The 15,038-nt window shown below is 46.3% G+C and overlaps 1 protein-coding gene across 1 annotated transcript in view; it reads right to left on the bottom strand.

Annotated features, from left to right (window-relative positions):
• Positions 1–1,870: 1,870 nt before the first annotated feature.
• Positions 1,871–15,038, bottom strand: part of SLC26A11 (solute carrier family 26 member 11) — a 117,675-nt gene continuing 104,507 nt past the window's right edge. The window contains exon 18 of the mRNA XM_077459595.1: positions 1,871–2,309. The gene's annotated coding sequence lies outside the window, so the exon portion shown is untranslated. The remainder of the gene's footprint in view (positions 2,310–15,038) is intronic.

The following is a 15,038-nucleotide window of genomic DNA, read 5'->3' on the forward strand; positions in this document are numbered from 1 at the left end:
ACACCCACTAACTCCTACAGACGCCAACACACTACACAAAGCCGCCGCGCTGGCGGCCTTATATAGTGTGGGGCGTGTACTACACAGCCTGAGCTATGATTGGCCATAGGCATCCTGCCTGTGGCCAATCATGGCTCTCCTCGCTGCCGGCGCTGTGATTGGTCACAGTGCATGCTTGGCCAATCATGAGCCAGCAATGCACTGCGATTGCGCAGTGCATTGTGGGCCGTGAGCGCCACACGAATTTGTTGCGAGCGGCCCATAACGTTCGTATTCTCCGAACGGGCGAACAGCCGATGTTCGAGTCGAACACGAAGCTCATCCCTAGTGGTGAATGTTCTTTAAATGTTTGTTCACTACACCACGCACTTATCACATGCTTGACAAAGTTATCCTGCATAGCACCAAAACAAAGCACCTGCACTGTGATATCATCATTTCCATAAACAGTATTTTGATCCGTGATGTGCTGGTGGCAAATGTTCTTACATATACTGATGCCAGTCAACTTGTTGGCAGTTGCTATAGCACTCCCATACTCCAGCCCTTGTTCAGGAATGTGTGGGATGGAACGAGTGAGTGTGTAAACATCACAGGTTGGACTTCAAACATGTCTGCCTTTGTTATTTTCCACAACATGCTGAATAAATGGAAATAGTATTAGTTAAATAAAAAAATAAAAAACGCTTTTTTTCAGCCTATAGGAATTGGCAGATCAACAGCACTGGAGTGTATGTGTTTGTTTCGTTTTTCCTATCATGTGGGAAGTCCATTTAACAGGAGTATTTGGATTAAGTTGAACATTGGCTTCACAGGTTTAGTGTCTTCGTTCAATTGCTATGTAGCTATTTTTTGTTTTGTTCTTGCTAAAAATGTTCTTAGCCTGAAAAAAAATAACGAATGCAATCACTAAATGCAACAAATCCTAAACTACAATATATTACAGGTTTTGTTTTTAGGTATAGACATGCTTCAAACAAGTACACGATATCTGGGCAATGGTTGTAATTGTACACATTTCTTACTTATTAAACTTTAATTACTTCCCGCCCATCATATAGCAAAATTACTTCGGCAAAGTGGTTTAGCTATCCTGATCGGACGTCATATGACGTGATCAGGATAACTAGCCAGCGTGCAGTGTGGCTTTCGGTGATGCGGAGTATCAGTCTGACAACTCCTATATAGGTAAAGAATCTCTGATGGAGACTCTTTACCATGTGTTCAGCCGTGTCCAATCACAACTGATCACAGTGTAAACAGGAAAAGCCATTTACTGGCAAGGGGGCCATTCAGAGAAAGCATTGAATTTTCTGAATGAAAGCAAAGCATTCTCTGATTGGATGAGGTGGAGAAGCAGGCAGTGACCTCAAATTCTCCCTCTCATCCAATAAGAGATAGCTTTGCATTTTCCAAACGAACGCAAAGCAAGTTCTAAATTGCGCCTTTGCTTGCTCCTCAGTCCTGTGCTGTGCGACCTGCCTAATGCATTCTGAACGCAGGAGGTTGGCTGCACAGGACTCGGAAGCAAGTGGAAATTACAACAGTAGTGGTATGTACTTCAGTGATTTCCAGCTTCCAGGGGCATCAGCCATATATGGTATATGCATAGTTACACTGGTCCAAGCTGGACCAATGTAACTATGTAAAAAATATGCCATACCTGGAATTAATCTTTAAATATAGATGTTGTTCTTTTCTGGTTTTCCTGTATGAAGAAGAGAGTTCTGGTGAAAAAAAAAATCATTTCATAACACTTGAGGGGAGTTGTCTGCTGTTTTCTGCAACCTAATCCATTAGAAGTGTAAAAAAACAATATGCAATAATTTAAGCACACAATGATGTCAGAGAAGAAAACTATAGCGACAAGTTTTTAGAAATATTTTAATCAATAAGTGCTATCGGCATGATCCCGATGTTGCCAGTATTGTAATAAAGCAGAATAGCTTCCACTGTATGAACTCTGACTCCACTCAAAAACGTGCACCAGAATTAGAAAAACGCTCTGCATTCATTGACCAAGGTAGTGATCATTGGAAATGGTATGGGGGAAAAAAAAAAAAACACCCAAGCACAGATTCATTAATTATTAATTATATAGTCTTCATTTTTTTTAAGTGTCCTGTAAAAGTCACAATAGAAAGCTTTTTCGTTTTAGAAGAACCTGTTGCTCCACATGATTACTTTATAAAATCTGGCCTTCTGGAGACAGTATACAGATTTATTTGCAAGGTATCTTCTCATACTTTCCGGCAAAAGTCATCTTCTATATATTTATGGTTTCTCTGCCACTTTTTACAAGGTAGAACCTGGAAAGGAAGAAAAAGGTTGGATTTAAAAGCAGTGCTTGAAATAATGGTTGGAAGGTAAAATCTGTTAGCTAAAGAGGTTGCCTTAGTCCTGTAGCCGTATGATTGAACCAAAATACAGTATCTTACAAATATCAGTACACCCCTTACATTTTTGTAATTATTTTATTATATCTTTTCATGCGACAACACTGAAGAAATTACACTTTGCTACAATGTAAAGTAGTGAGTGTACAGCTTGTATAACAGTGTAAATTTGCTGTCCCCTCAAAATAACTCAACACACAGCCATTAATGTCTAAACCGCTGGCAAGGAAAGTGAATACACCCCCAAGTGAAAATGTACAAATTGGGCCCAATTAACCATTTTCCCTCCCTGGTGTCATGTGACTGGTCAGCATTACAAGGTTTCAGGTGTGAATTGGGACAAGGTGTGTTAAATTTGGCGTTATCGCTCTCACTCTCTCATATTGGTCACTGGAAGTTCAAAATGGCCCCTCATAGCAAAGAACTCTCTGAGAATCTGAAAAAATAGGATTTCTGCACTCACGTAAAATCCTTTTCTCTGTAATTCACCGACCGACACAGCTCTGTAACTAAATGGTTTGTTAGCCTGCCACTAGGAGAAACTAGGCAAAATTGTAACACAATACACAGAATTGACAGTACCGCCCAGGGGGTGGACTCTGTGCTAACAACCCTCCCTGCTGCCCCAACAGCTCCAGTACATCAACAAGCAGTATAACTTAGAGAAAAGGAGGGATGGGTGCTGTGTCGGTCGGTGAATTACAGAGAAAAAGATTTTACGGTGAGTACAAAAATCCTATTTTCTCTTATATTCACCGACCGACACATCTCCTCTCTGTAACTAAATGGGACGTCCCCAAGCAATGCCAAACAAGGGGTGGGAAAAACAGCATAAAAAAAACTTTATTCACCATGGCAAGTAGGAACTAGTGAAACTAAACCCACAAAAAAACAGTGTGTGGAAAAAACACCACCCCGTAACCGTGTATCCTCAACAGGAGTGATCCCCAAGACCGCAACCAATTGCGGAAATAATTCATCAGTGCATTACACAACAGTACTGCATTTTTATCAAAAAACAATTATTGCAACTACATGGCCGCCTGCAAAACTTTGCGGCCAAAACAGGCATCAGCCGATGCACTGACGTCTACCTTGTAGAACTTGGTAAACGTATGGACAGACGACCAGGTCGCCGCCTTACACGCCTGAGCGACAGACGCTTGGTGTCGGAAGGCCCAAGATGTTCCGATTGCTCTTGTAGAGTGGGCCGTGACTGGAAAGGGGGGCACCTGCCCCTTCAAGGCGTAGGCTTGGTCTACAATCTGTCTGATCCACCTGGAAATGGTGGCCGACGAGACCGCCATATCCTTCTTTGGACCAGCCACCAAAACAAATAGTGAGTCTGACTTCCGAAAGGGAGCAGTGGCAGACAAGTACACCTTCAGAGCCCTAACCACATCGAGAGCGTGAAGGGCCACCTCTTTGGGGTGCTTCGGCTTAGGACCCAATGATGGTAATACAATGTCCTCATTGATATGAAAAGCCGGGACCACCTTGGGTAGAAAGGACTGTTGCTGACGCACCGCCACCTTATCCCTGTGGATGACCAGATAAGGTGACTTGCAAGACAAAGCCGCCAACTCCAAAACCCTCCTGGCCGATGTAATGGCCGCTAGAAAGACCACTTTCTGGGAAAGAGTCAACAGGGGAATCTCCCTGATGTTTTCAAACGGCTGCTTTTGAAGCGCCGACAACAGGTTCAAATCCCATGGGGGTAACGGAGGACGCATCGGAGGGACTACATGTCGTACCCCCTGAACGAAGGTACTCACTAATGAGTGAGACACCAGGGGTCACTAAAAAAAGACAGCAAGCCTGAAATTTGCCCCTTAATGGTGCTTAACGTCAACTTCTGGTCTACTCCTTGCTGAAGAAACAGCAGGATCCTGGATATAGAAAAGGAGCGCGGATGCCATCCTTTCTCCTCATACATGGAGATGTAGGCCTTCCAGGTACGATGATATATCTTACGTGAAGAAGATTTCCGCGCCTTCAACATAGTTGGAATCACCGAGTCCGACAGCTCTCAATAGCCATGCCGTTAAAGCCAGCGATGGTAAAGCAGGGTGAAAGATTGGACCTTGAGATAGGAGGTCCTCTCGCAGCGGCAGTCGCCAGGGAGCGTCTGCCACCAGACGCACCAGGGCTACTGAGGCCAATCTGGGGCAACCAGGATTACTGGAATCCCCTCGGCTTCCACTCTGCGCAGCAGACGTGGCAACAGTTTTAGTGGAGGAAAGGCGTAGATCAGCTGGTACTGATCCCACGGAGCCACGCGTCTGCCCACGGATCTCTTGTCCTGGACACAAATCTTGGCACCTTCCGATTGAGACGGGAGGCCAATAGATCCACATCTGGTGTGCCCCACTTCAGGCACAGCAGCCTGAATATCTCTGGATGCAATGCCCATTCTCCTGGGTCCAGCATCTGTTGACTCAAATAGTCCGCCTGCCAATTTTCCACCCCTGGGATGTAAATGGCCGACAGGGCTGGTAAGTGTCGCTCTGCCCACCGAAGTATGTGAGTGACCTCCAGAGCAGCGGCTGAGCTCCTTGTTCCCCCTTGGTGATTTATGTATGCCACAGCCGTGGCGTTGTCCGACTGTACCCTGATCGGATGCCCTTGAATACTCAACGACCATGTGTGGAGGCACAGCCTGATCACTCTCAATTTGAGCAGATTGATCGGCAACTTGGATTCTTCCGTCGACCAGAGGCCCTGAGCTGACTGAATCCCCATCACTCCACCCAAGCCGGATAGGCTTGCGTCCAGTGTGTTCACCGTCCATTGGAGAGGTAGGAACGATTTTCCTGACTGAATCACTGGGGATCTCAGCCACCAGCCACCATAGCAGAGAGTCTGATGGACTGGCTCACCTGGAACAAGCGATAGAGGGACAACGGAGATTTGTCCCATTTTGACAAAATCTCTTTCTGCAAGACCTTGGTGTGGAACTGGGCATATGGCACGGCCTTGCAAAAGCGAAGTGACGACCGCTCGCGATGCCACAGTAGTTTTAATCGCAGCTCTGAGGGTCTACACCTTGTCTGAAGGGAGAAAGACTCTCGCTTCCTTGGAGTCCAGCAGCAAGCCTAGGTACTCCAGATGCTGGGTCGGTACAACAACTGACTTCTTTCGGTTCAACAGCCACCCAAATTCTTGTAAAGTCTGCATGGTGATCGCAACATCCTCCTCCAACTCTGAGGCGGAAAATGCTCTCAGGAGGAGATCGTCTAGATTTCCGACGATCGCAATCCCGCGTTGTCACAGCAACGCCAAAACTGGAGCCAATACCTTGGTAAAGACTCAGGGGGCCGATGCCAGGCCAAATGGTAGAGCCACAAACTGATAGTGGACTTCCCCCAACTGCAAATCGCAGAAAACTTTTGATGCCGTAGACATATGGGTATGTGCATGTACGCATCCTGGGATGTCCAAGGACGCCAGGGAGTCCCCTTGATGGAGTGCAGCGGCTACTGAGCGAACTGATTCCATCCTGAACCTCTGTACTTTTACAAAGTGATTGAGGGCTTTTAAGTCCAAGATTGGACGTACCACTTCCTTCTTGGAAACCACAAACAGATTTGAGTAGAATCCCTGGAAGCGTTACGATTCCGGAACTGCTACAAATCACCCCTCAACTCAGCAAGTACCTTACCGCCCCCAACAGGGCCTCCCGGCAAACCGGGGACACGGGTATGCTGAAGGGAAAGAATCTATCTGGCGGCCAAGAGAGAAACTTTATCTTGTAGCCTGTGGAAATCAGATCGCAGACGCATTAGTCGGATAATCGGGAGGACCACCGGGCTGCAAACTCCCAAAGGTGACCCCCCCACCCGAGACATGGGTGGGGGAAAACCTTCATGCGGTAGCACTTTTTGTCGCAGGCTTGCGATGCCAGGGACACTTTTTCCCAGTCCGTGGCCAGCCTGTCGGACTGGGGAAGCTTTGCCGAAGCCTCGGTTGGACGAAAAAGCCATCTGTGAGCGGAAAAAGAGGGCCCTTGCCTGCGGCGTGGCTCCTTAGGCTTTCTGGCTTGCGGGAGTGGGGTACTCTTACCACCGGTGGCATTTTTAATAATGTCATCCAATGAGGCTCCAAAGAGCCGATCGGCAAGGAAGGGAAGATCCGTCAGGGCTTTCTTAGATGCCTGGTCAGCAGACCAGCATCTTAACCAAATCAGGCGCCGCAGCACCACAGCTGACATTAAAGCCCTGGATAAACAAAGGGAGGGTATCCAGGGACACGTCACAAATGTACTTGAGGCCTTGCACTAGTTGGTCCGCCAATTCTACGCAGACAGGAGAAGCCTTCTGCTCTCCCAATTCGTGGTGCAAATGTTTTGCCCACTCAGTCAGTGTCTGTGACACAAGTGCAGATGCCAGTGCAGGTCATATGGCGGACCCCACAACCGTAAACAAGGAACGAGCCACTGCCTCGGCCTTCCTGTCCATGGGATCCTTGAATGCAGGAGTCCCCTCTACCGGGATCGTGGTTACTTTATTTAACCTGGATACTGAGGGATCCACAACCGGAGGAGGCGACCATTTCTTGAGAAGGCTTTCCTCAAAGGGGTAACATACTGCCATGTTTTTGGGGACCGAATAAGGTCCTTTGCGGCCAACCCCATTCCCTGTAGATGAACTTGCCAAAATAAGTCAAATACGGGAACACCTTAGGTGAACGAACTGGCTTGTGGGACCCGAAGGGGACCTATACATCAGCAGAGAGATGCGCTGCCTCCTGGATCTTCAGGGTATCACGCACAGCTGTGATAAGTGCTCCAACCAGCACTTTGTCGTGGCCGGAACGGGACGGGGAATCATCCTCACTGTCCGACTAGTCCTGGTTAGCCTCGCCTGATAGGTCAGAGCAGGGGCACCAATCGCAGTAGGGCCCGAGTCTGCATCAGAGCTCTCCCCAGAGGACGGGGGAAGGGGGGGGGGGGCAGGGGCCTTTTTAGCACACCTTTCCTTCCACACACTGCCTCTATTTTAGCAACAAAATGAGTTAAGGACCGCCGTCAGGGTGTCCATGGGCACAGCGCCAGCCTCAGGTGACCCGGTTGCAATAGCCTGGATTTCGGGGGAAGAAACACTAGGCAGCAGCAGTAGAAAACAGCGCTGAAGCGATCTGCAGAGCTTGCACCAGCGTTCAGGGAATGGCTGCTCAGTGACCTGTATACACAGGAAACAGCATGTGATAGCACATGGCATGCTGTCACTAGAGAGCTGCAGTAAATAAAAGCGCTTCAAGAAAATGGCCGCCAATGATCTGAATAGGGAAATCGTACAGAAAATGGCTGCTGAAGCTCACAAGGGGAACCTGCTCTGCCCTCATCCAAAATGGCTGCGGGACAGCGCCATGTGGCGAGAGAAACAGTGCTGCCTCAAACACAGCACAATATCTCCACAGGCACCTTTTTGGGACCCCCCACACCGGAACCAGGACCATCGCTAACTGGACAGACCCCATACAGGTGAGAGACCCAGCGATCCCCTGTACACACACTGCACAGCAGGAAGAGCCGTACTTACCAGTCCTGAAGAGCTGGGAGACATTCCATCACAGACCCACTCCTGCACAGTTACAGGGTGGGTGCTGGCCCAGTATACTGTGATCCAGACATCAGTAGCCCAGTCATAGGTATACCCCGGAGCATTGAAGCTCACCGACCCCCTCTGGAGCTGAGGTATGTCGTGGCCTGCCGAGCCGTAGCTGCGACGTGCACACACTCGATGGCTGGACTAGGGGGACTACAAGGATAACTTAAGCAGCCTGTCACCCAGCCGGCAGTTGATAGAAGATCTCAGGATCATTCATCTTGCGCAAAAGCGTGGTTAGCACAGAGTCCGCCCCCTGGGCAGTACTGACAATTCTGTGTATTGTGTTACAATTTTGCCTAGTTTCTCCTAGTGGCAGGCTAACAAACCATTTAGTTACAGAGAGGAGCTGTGCCGGTCGGTGACTATAACAGAAAATAATTATTGCTCTACATAAAGGTGGCCCACCCCCATCAAATCATTCTCTGCAGCTATTAACTTTCGTACCACCACCCCCTCCCTTTAGAATGTAAGCTCTACGAGCAGGGCCCTCCTGTACCTTTCGTATTGAACTGTACTGTCATTGTGTTGTCCCCCCTATACGTTGTAAAGCGCTGAGTAAACTGTTGCCGCATTATAAATCGTGTATAATAATAAGATTGCCAAGACCCTGAAACTGAGCCGCAGCACGGTGGCCATATAGAGGTTTTAGACCATATAGAGGTTTTACAGGACAGGTTTCACGCAGAACAAGCCTCACCATGGTCGACCAAAGAAGTTGAGTGCACGTGCTCTGAAATATGGTCTGTGGTCTGAGATCAAGATAAACTTATTTGGTTCAGATGGTGTCAAGCGCGTGTGGCGGCAACCAGGTGAGGAGTACAAAGACAAGTGTGTCTTGACTACCGTCAAGCACCTCCAAGATGACCACTGCCTTGCTAAAGAAGTTGAGGGTAAAGGTGATGGACTGGCCAAGCATGTCTCCAGACCTAAACCCTATTGAGCATCTGTGGGGCATCCTCAAACAGAAGGTGGAGGAGTGCAAGGTCTCTAATCTCCACCAGCTCCGTGATGTCGTCTTGGAGGCGTGGAAGAGGACTCCAGTGGCAACCTGTGAAGCTCTGGTGAACTCCATGCTCAAGAGGGTTAAGGTAGTGCTGGAAAATAATGGTGGGCACACAAAATATTGACACTTTGGATCCAATTTGGACATTTTCACTTAGGGGTGTACTTACTCTTGTCGTCAGCGGTTTAGACATTATTGGCTTTGTGTTGAGTTATTTTGAGGGGACAGCAAATTTACACTGTTATACAAGCTGTACACATTGTAGTAAAGTGTAATTTCTTCAGTGTTGTCACATAAAAAGATATAATAAAATATTTACAAATATGTGAGGGGTGTACTCACTTTTGTGAAATACTGTAGCTCTTCCCCATGCTATTTTCTCCAAGTAGAGTGATCCCCCACCAGTGATTGAGGAAGGGATTCAAATTCCAACCCACAGCAAGCTGATGTTGTGTATACTAGCTTAATATTGAAAAGGTTAGGACTGACATACTTGCATCTGGAGTTACAACTAAACCACACCCATTCAAAGATCTGGTGGTGACATTCCATTGAAGAGGGCTTGGGGCTACCACAAAGGGCATTAATGAGCACCCCCAAAAAACTGGACACACCTTTCACATACTCAGGGCTCATTCCCATGTGCAGGAATCCTGGCCACCCCACTGAAAAGGGATCAGCAGTGGATGGGCAACTCACAAGCGGGGAGGAGATGGCATGTTGCCTCTGCAACTGCCGTTTTAACCCTAAAAAGGGTGAATCATGGTTGCAGCATGCCTCAATACACTTAAATAGGTCACTTTATGGTGGTACTACCCACCAAATGAGACATATGATTTAATTTTTAGGCCATTTTTAAGTGGGCAGACTTCAGTTCAGCTGCCTGCATTTACCACCCTGTGTGAATGAGCCCCAAGAGATTAGTGCTGCAGCTGATCTCAATGAGAAGTAGTAGTTAAACAACAGTACACAATTAATCTCGGTTAACCAAATCACAAGATCTCAGATCTCTACCCAATATCTGAACGTCAAAAGCCACTCTAAGGACCTAGTTAGGCTATACATGTTGGCATCCAAATACACACCAAGAAGAGGACTCTGTGCCTTCACTTTAACCTGTACTTCTTTGTTCCATCATTTTTAACTTGTTCTAAAAAAAACTTGCATTACACACATCAAATTAATTGTATTCACAAAATAATAATTTGCCTTAAACATGAACTCCAAGCAGATAAAAATACCAATTACTGCAATTATGTATACATAAAAAAATGGGCTATTCACAATTTTGCAGTGCATTGTGTGTTATATGCCATGGTTACACACATTACAAAGTGATCGCAAACCCTTACATATACTCAGTGAAGTGACTATCCTCTAGTAATACACAGAAATGAATAAATCCTGTTACATAAGTTGTACCTGTTTATCTGTCTGTTTTTCCTAAAGAGGTTTGAAGTCCAGAATTTATAAAGCATGTATGAGTTGTCAGTATAAAGAGGGCTAAGAGCTGAAATTGCAATCTACAAAGCTCAGTGAGGAGAGCTCTGAGAGCGGATTGCAGGGAAGAGACACACACCCCTCGTCACACAGCACACAGAAACAAAGCTGAGGCTGTCAATCAGCTGGAGCTCTCTCCCCTGTCACTTTTTTTTCCTTTGGTGTCAGGAAAACTTGTCAGAAGAAGTGACCCTGCTGATAGCAGAGGAAGGAAGCCGCAGACAGAAAATACACTTCGTGCTCTTGAGACAAGTACACACTATAGAGGGATATGCTTTGTTCATATTTCATGTCTGAGGTTTACAACAACTTTAAGGCAACCTACTCAAAGTGAATGCCTTACCTATAAACCCCAACATGCTAAACATTGCACATGACCTCTTTTTTTTCTATTGCAACACTGTACTAAGCATTGCAGCACTCTGCAACACAGGTGTGCTGTCTTAGTGGTTTGGGGTGTCATTCACAATGAATGGCCCTGCAATGCATATTATGTGCATTACCACATGTTGTGTGACGTGGAAGTGTGAAACCAAAATTAGTGTATTTAAACATTCAGCTAGAGTGACCACCTTGAATTTATTTTCAGACTACTGTAATCCCCTACGCAGTATGATTGGGGAACATAGGCCCAGCAAGCCAATCAGGCTTTGTTGCAGTGCACTTCTGACAGATAACATATTGACAAAAGAGAGAGCAGCCTGAGAAAATGACAAATGATCCATATGCTACTGCTCTTTTCTCATGCAATATCAGGATTGAACAAGCTGTGCTAAGGATGTGGTATAGGTCGACAGCATGGCTATACTGTCTGGCAAGGGTGCCGGTGTCGCAAGACTGGCTTAACAAAAAAAACAAAAAATACAAATTCTTTGGCAGGTAAATAGTTGTCATGTTTGTATTTTAAATGTGTGCCTGGCTGCATGGAAGTGGTTAAGCTATATGAGTCTATAAAACATGGCAATATTCACTTTAATATCCCTGTTTCATGTTAAGTGTACAAAAAACTGCTGTGCTCAACCACTTTTTACAATTTCGCATTGCACTGCTTTAACTGGTAATTGCGCGGTCATGCAATATTGTACCCAAACGAAATTTGCGTCCTTTTCTTCCCACAAATAGAGCTTTCTTTTGATGGTATTTGATTGCCTCTGCGATTTTTTTTTGCGATATAAATGGAAAAAGACGGAAAATTTCGAGAGAAAAAAAAAAAGATATTTTCTACTTTTTGTTATAAGAAAAATCAAATAGACTCAATTTTAGTCATACATTGAAGGCAAAATTTATTCAGCCACATGTCTTTAATAAAAAAATGTCAATAAGCGTATATTTATTGGTTTGCGCAAAAGTTATAGCGTCTACAAACTAGAGTAAATTTTCTGGAATTTACACAGTTTTTAATTTATGACTGCCTATCTCATTTCTTGAGGTGCTAAAATGGCAGGGCAGTACAACCCCCCCCCCCAAATGACCCCATTTTGGAACGTAGACACCCCAAGGAAATTGCTGAGGGGCATGTTGAGCTCATTGAATATTTTTTTTTGTCCAAAGTGATTGAATAATGACACACACAAAAAAAAAAAGTTTACAAAAATTTGTCACTAAATGATATATTGCTCACACATGCCATAGTTATATGTGGAATTGCACCCCAAAATATATTCTGCTGCTTCTCCTGAGTACGGGGATACCACATATGTGGGACGTTTTGGGAGCCTAGCCGCGTACGGAACCCCGAAAACCAATCACTGCCTTCAGGATTTCTAAGGGTGCAAATTTTTGATTTCACTCCTCACTACCTATCACAGTTTCGAAGGCCATAAAATGCCAAAATAGCACAAAACCCCCCCCAAATGAGTCAATTTTGGAAAGTAGAAACCCCAAGCTATTTACTGAGAGGCATGTTGAGTCCATGAAATATTTTATATTTTTCCACAAGTTGCAGGAATATTACAATTTTTTTTTGCACAAAGTTGTCACCAAATGATATATTGCTCACACATGCTATGGGCATAAGTGAAATTATAACCCAAAATAAATTCTGCTGCTTCTCCCGAGTACGGGGATACCACATGTGGGGGACTTTTTGGGAGCCTAGCCACGTACGGGACCCCGAAAACCAAGCACCGCCTTCAGGATTTAAATATAAAACGCTACCAAAAAAAAAAAAACTTAGCGATCGCAGGGATCAGGCCTGACTCTGCGAACGCTGCAGTTATGTGTTTAGTGTTTTGTAAGTGACAGTGATTGATCGATACTGCACTTGGCTGGGCGGAGGGGCAAAACGCAGGTGCTAGCAGGTATCTGGGCTGATCCCGCTAACAATGCGTTTTTTGGAACCCTAAACTGCTGGGGACACTAGTATAGATCTGATCAGATCAGATATTGATCTGTTCAGATACTATAACCACTACGGGAGGTGTATGCTTTGCGCGTGGGTGTTAGCGGTACTGGCACTAACCTAGCGCTGCCTGGGGTGACACAGACCCTGACCCTAAAACCTAATTGATATCACCCGCCGGGTGATCAGGGGGTTAAACCTTTATTGGGTAATAAATGGTGGGTGCCCTGATGCTATAAAAAGCAAACTAACCAAAGTCACCCGTAACACTTATACGGTGATCACTGGTGAAAGGGTTAACTAGGGGCAATGAGGGGGTTAAAATCTTTATTAGGTAGTATATGGGGGTCCCTGACGCTATATAAAAACCTGACGGGGAACCTAAATAACTAACTGGCTAACCAGCGTCACCAGTGACACTTATATGGTGATCGCTGGTGAAAGGGTTAACTAGGGGCAATCAGGGGGTTAAAACCATTATTGGGTAGTATATGGGGGTACCTAGCGCTATAAAAACCTGGCGGTGAACCTAAAAAAATAACTAGCTACCTAGCGGCACTAGTGACACTAATGCAGCGATCAGAAAAACGATTGCTTAGTGACACTGGCAAAAGGGGGTGAAAGGGTTAACTAGGGGGAATCAGGGGGTTAAACCTTTATTGGGGGGTAGGGGGCTACCCTGGACCTAACACTAACTGCCCTGACAGTTTTTACTGTCACAACTGACACTAAATGCAGTGATCAGTAAATAAATGATCACTGCAATCAGTGACACTGTGACTGGGAGGGGAGGGGGGGGGGGATTTGTGTGCCTATGTGTACCTACATGTCAGTGTAGTGTTTGGTGCACTTACTTTCTGTGTTCTCCTCGCAGTCTGGTCAAAAAGACTGCCCCGAGGAGAATGACATCACTTCCTCCCTGCCTGTGTTTACTATACACAGTGGGGGAAGCTTCTCATTCGCCAGGAGCAATCGAGAGGGGATGGCCAGAAACCAACGGCCATCCCCTCATCCTGGATCACTCCTGCAGTGAAACAGACCGCCGCATCCAGCGGGAGGGGGTCCGTTCGGACCCCCCACCCGCTGGAAGGTGAGCACGTACATGTATGTGCTTGTACCTGTCGGTGCCATTGCGCCGATGTACATTGCCATGCGGCGGTCCTTAAGTGGTTAAAGTCCAGAGGATGGGAGAGGCTCTGAAGAAGTCTTGAAAGCGAGTGTGGGAGGAGGTAACGAGGGAGCTAGAGAGCAGGCGGTCCTGGGAGGAGCGAAGGGGGACGATTTGGGCAATATCTGCATATGAGGTTGGTGATATAGATGGGGGCGATGTTGTCAGTGGCCTTGTATGTTATGGTCAGCATTTTGACTTTTACACGGTAGGGTAGGGGAAGCCAGTGAAGGGATTGGCAGAGAGGAGCAGCAGTGATGGATCGGTTAGTGAGGTGTATTAGTCTAGTAGTAGAATTCATAATAGACTAAGGGGGGGGGGGGGTAGCCTGCTTAAGGGTAGGTAAGAAGTTTACTTAAGAGGGTGCTTAAGAGAGTTGCAGTAGTCAAGATGGGAAATAATAATAACAAGTTGTGGGCCTGGCTTGGCCTGCAGCGTAGATGGCTGCAGGGTGCTAGAGCTCCGGTCATCCGAGAGGCCTGACACCCGAAAATGACCCATGTTAAGCCGAATATGTCCACACAATCACGTCCTCTGCTCGCTAGTGACACCTAAGAGGAAAAGCTCGCCCGCAAATCTGAGTAAATTTGGATATAGTGGCGGCAAGAAGAATCCCAAGATGGCGCGCCACACAGGCTATGATTCCATGACGGACATTGCTGCAGACATTAAAAGATCCGTTAACACTGCAATCACTGATATCAAAACTGAACTGCTGAGGCTCTCTGAGCAGATGGCAGTAACTGAGCGTGCAGGGAAAAGGAGAGACAGGGCTCTGATCAGGCTGGATGACATTACCACATCACACTCCCAGCACCTGATCGATATGAACAGACAGATCGAAGATTTAGATAACAGCGGAAAGGAGACACAACATCAGAATCAAACGTGATCCGGAGTCTGTCACCCCTGAACAAATCAGACCAGGCCCTGTCATCCATCTTTAATAGCCTGACAGACAGACCTGAACAATCTCCTATTGATTTTGACAGAGCTCACAGAGCTCTCAGGCCCAGGGCCC

Source organism: Lithobates pipiens, unplaced genomic scaffold (genome assembly GCF_037356315.1).
Source record: "Lithobates pipiens isolate NorthernLeopardFrog02 unplaced genomic scaffold, aLitPip1_a1.2 Scaffold_28, whole genome shotgun sequence".
In the NCBI taxonomy this organism is placed as follows: domain Eukaryota; kingdom Metazoa; phylum Chordata; class Amphibia; order Anura; family Ranidae; genus Lithobates; species Lithobates pipiens.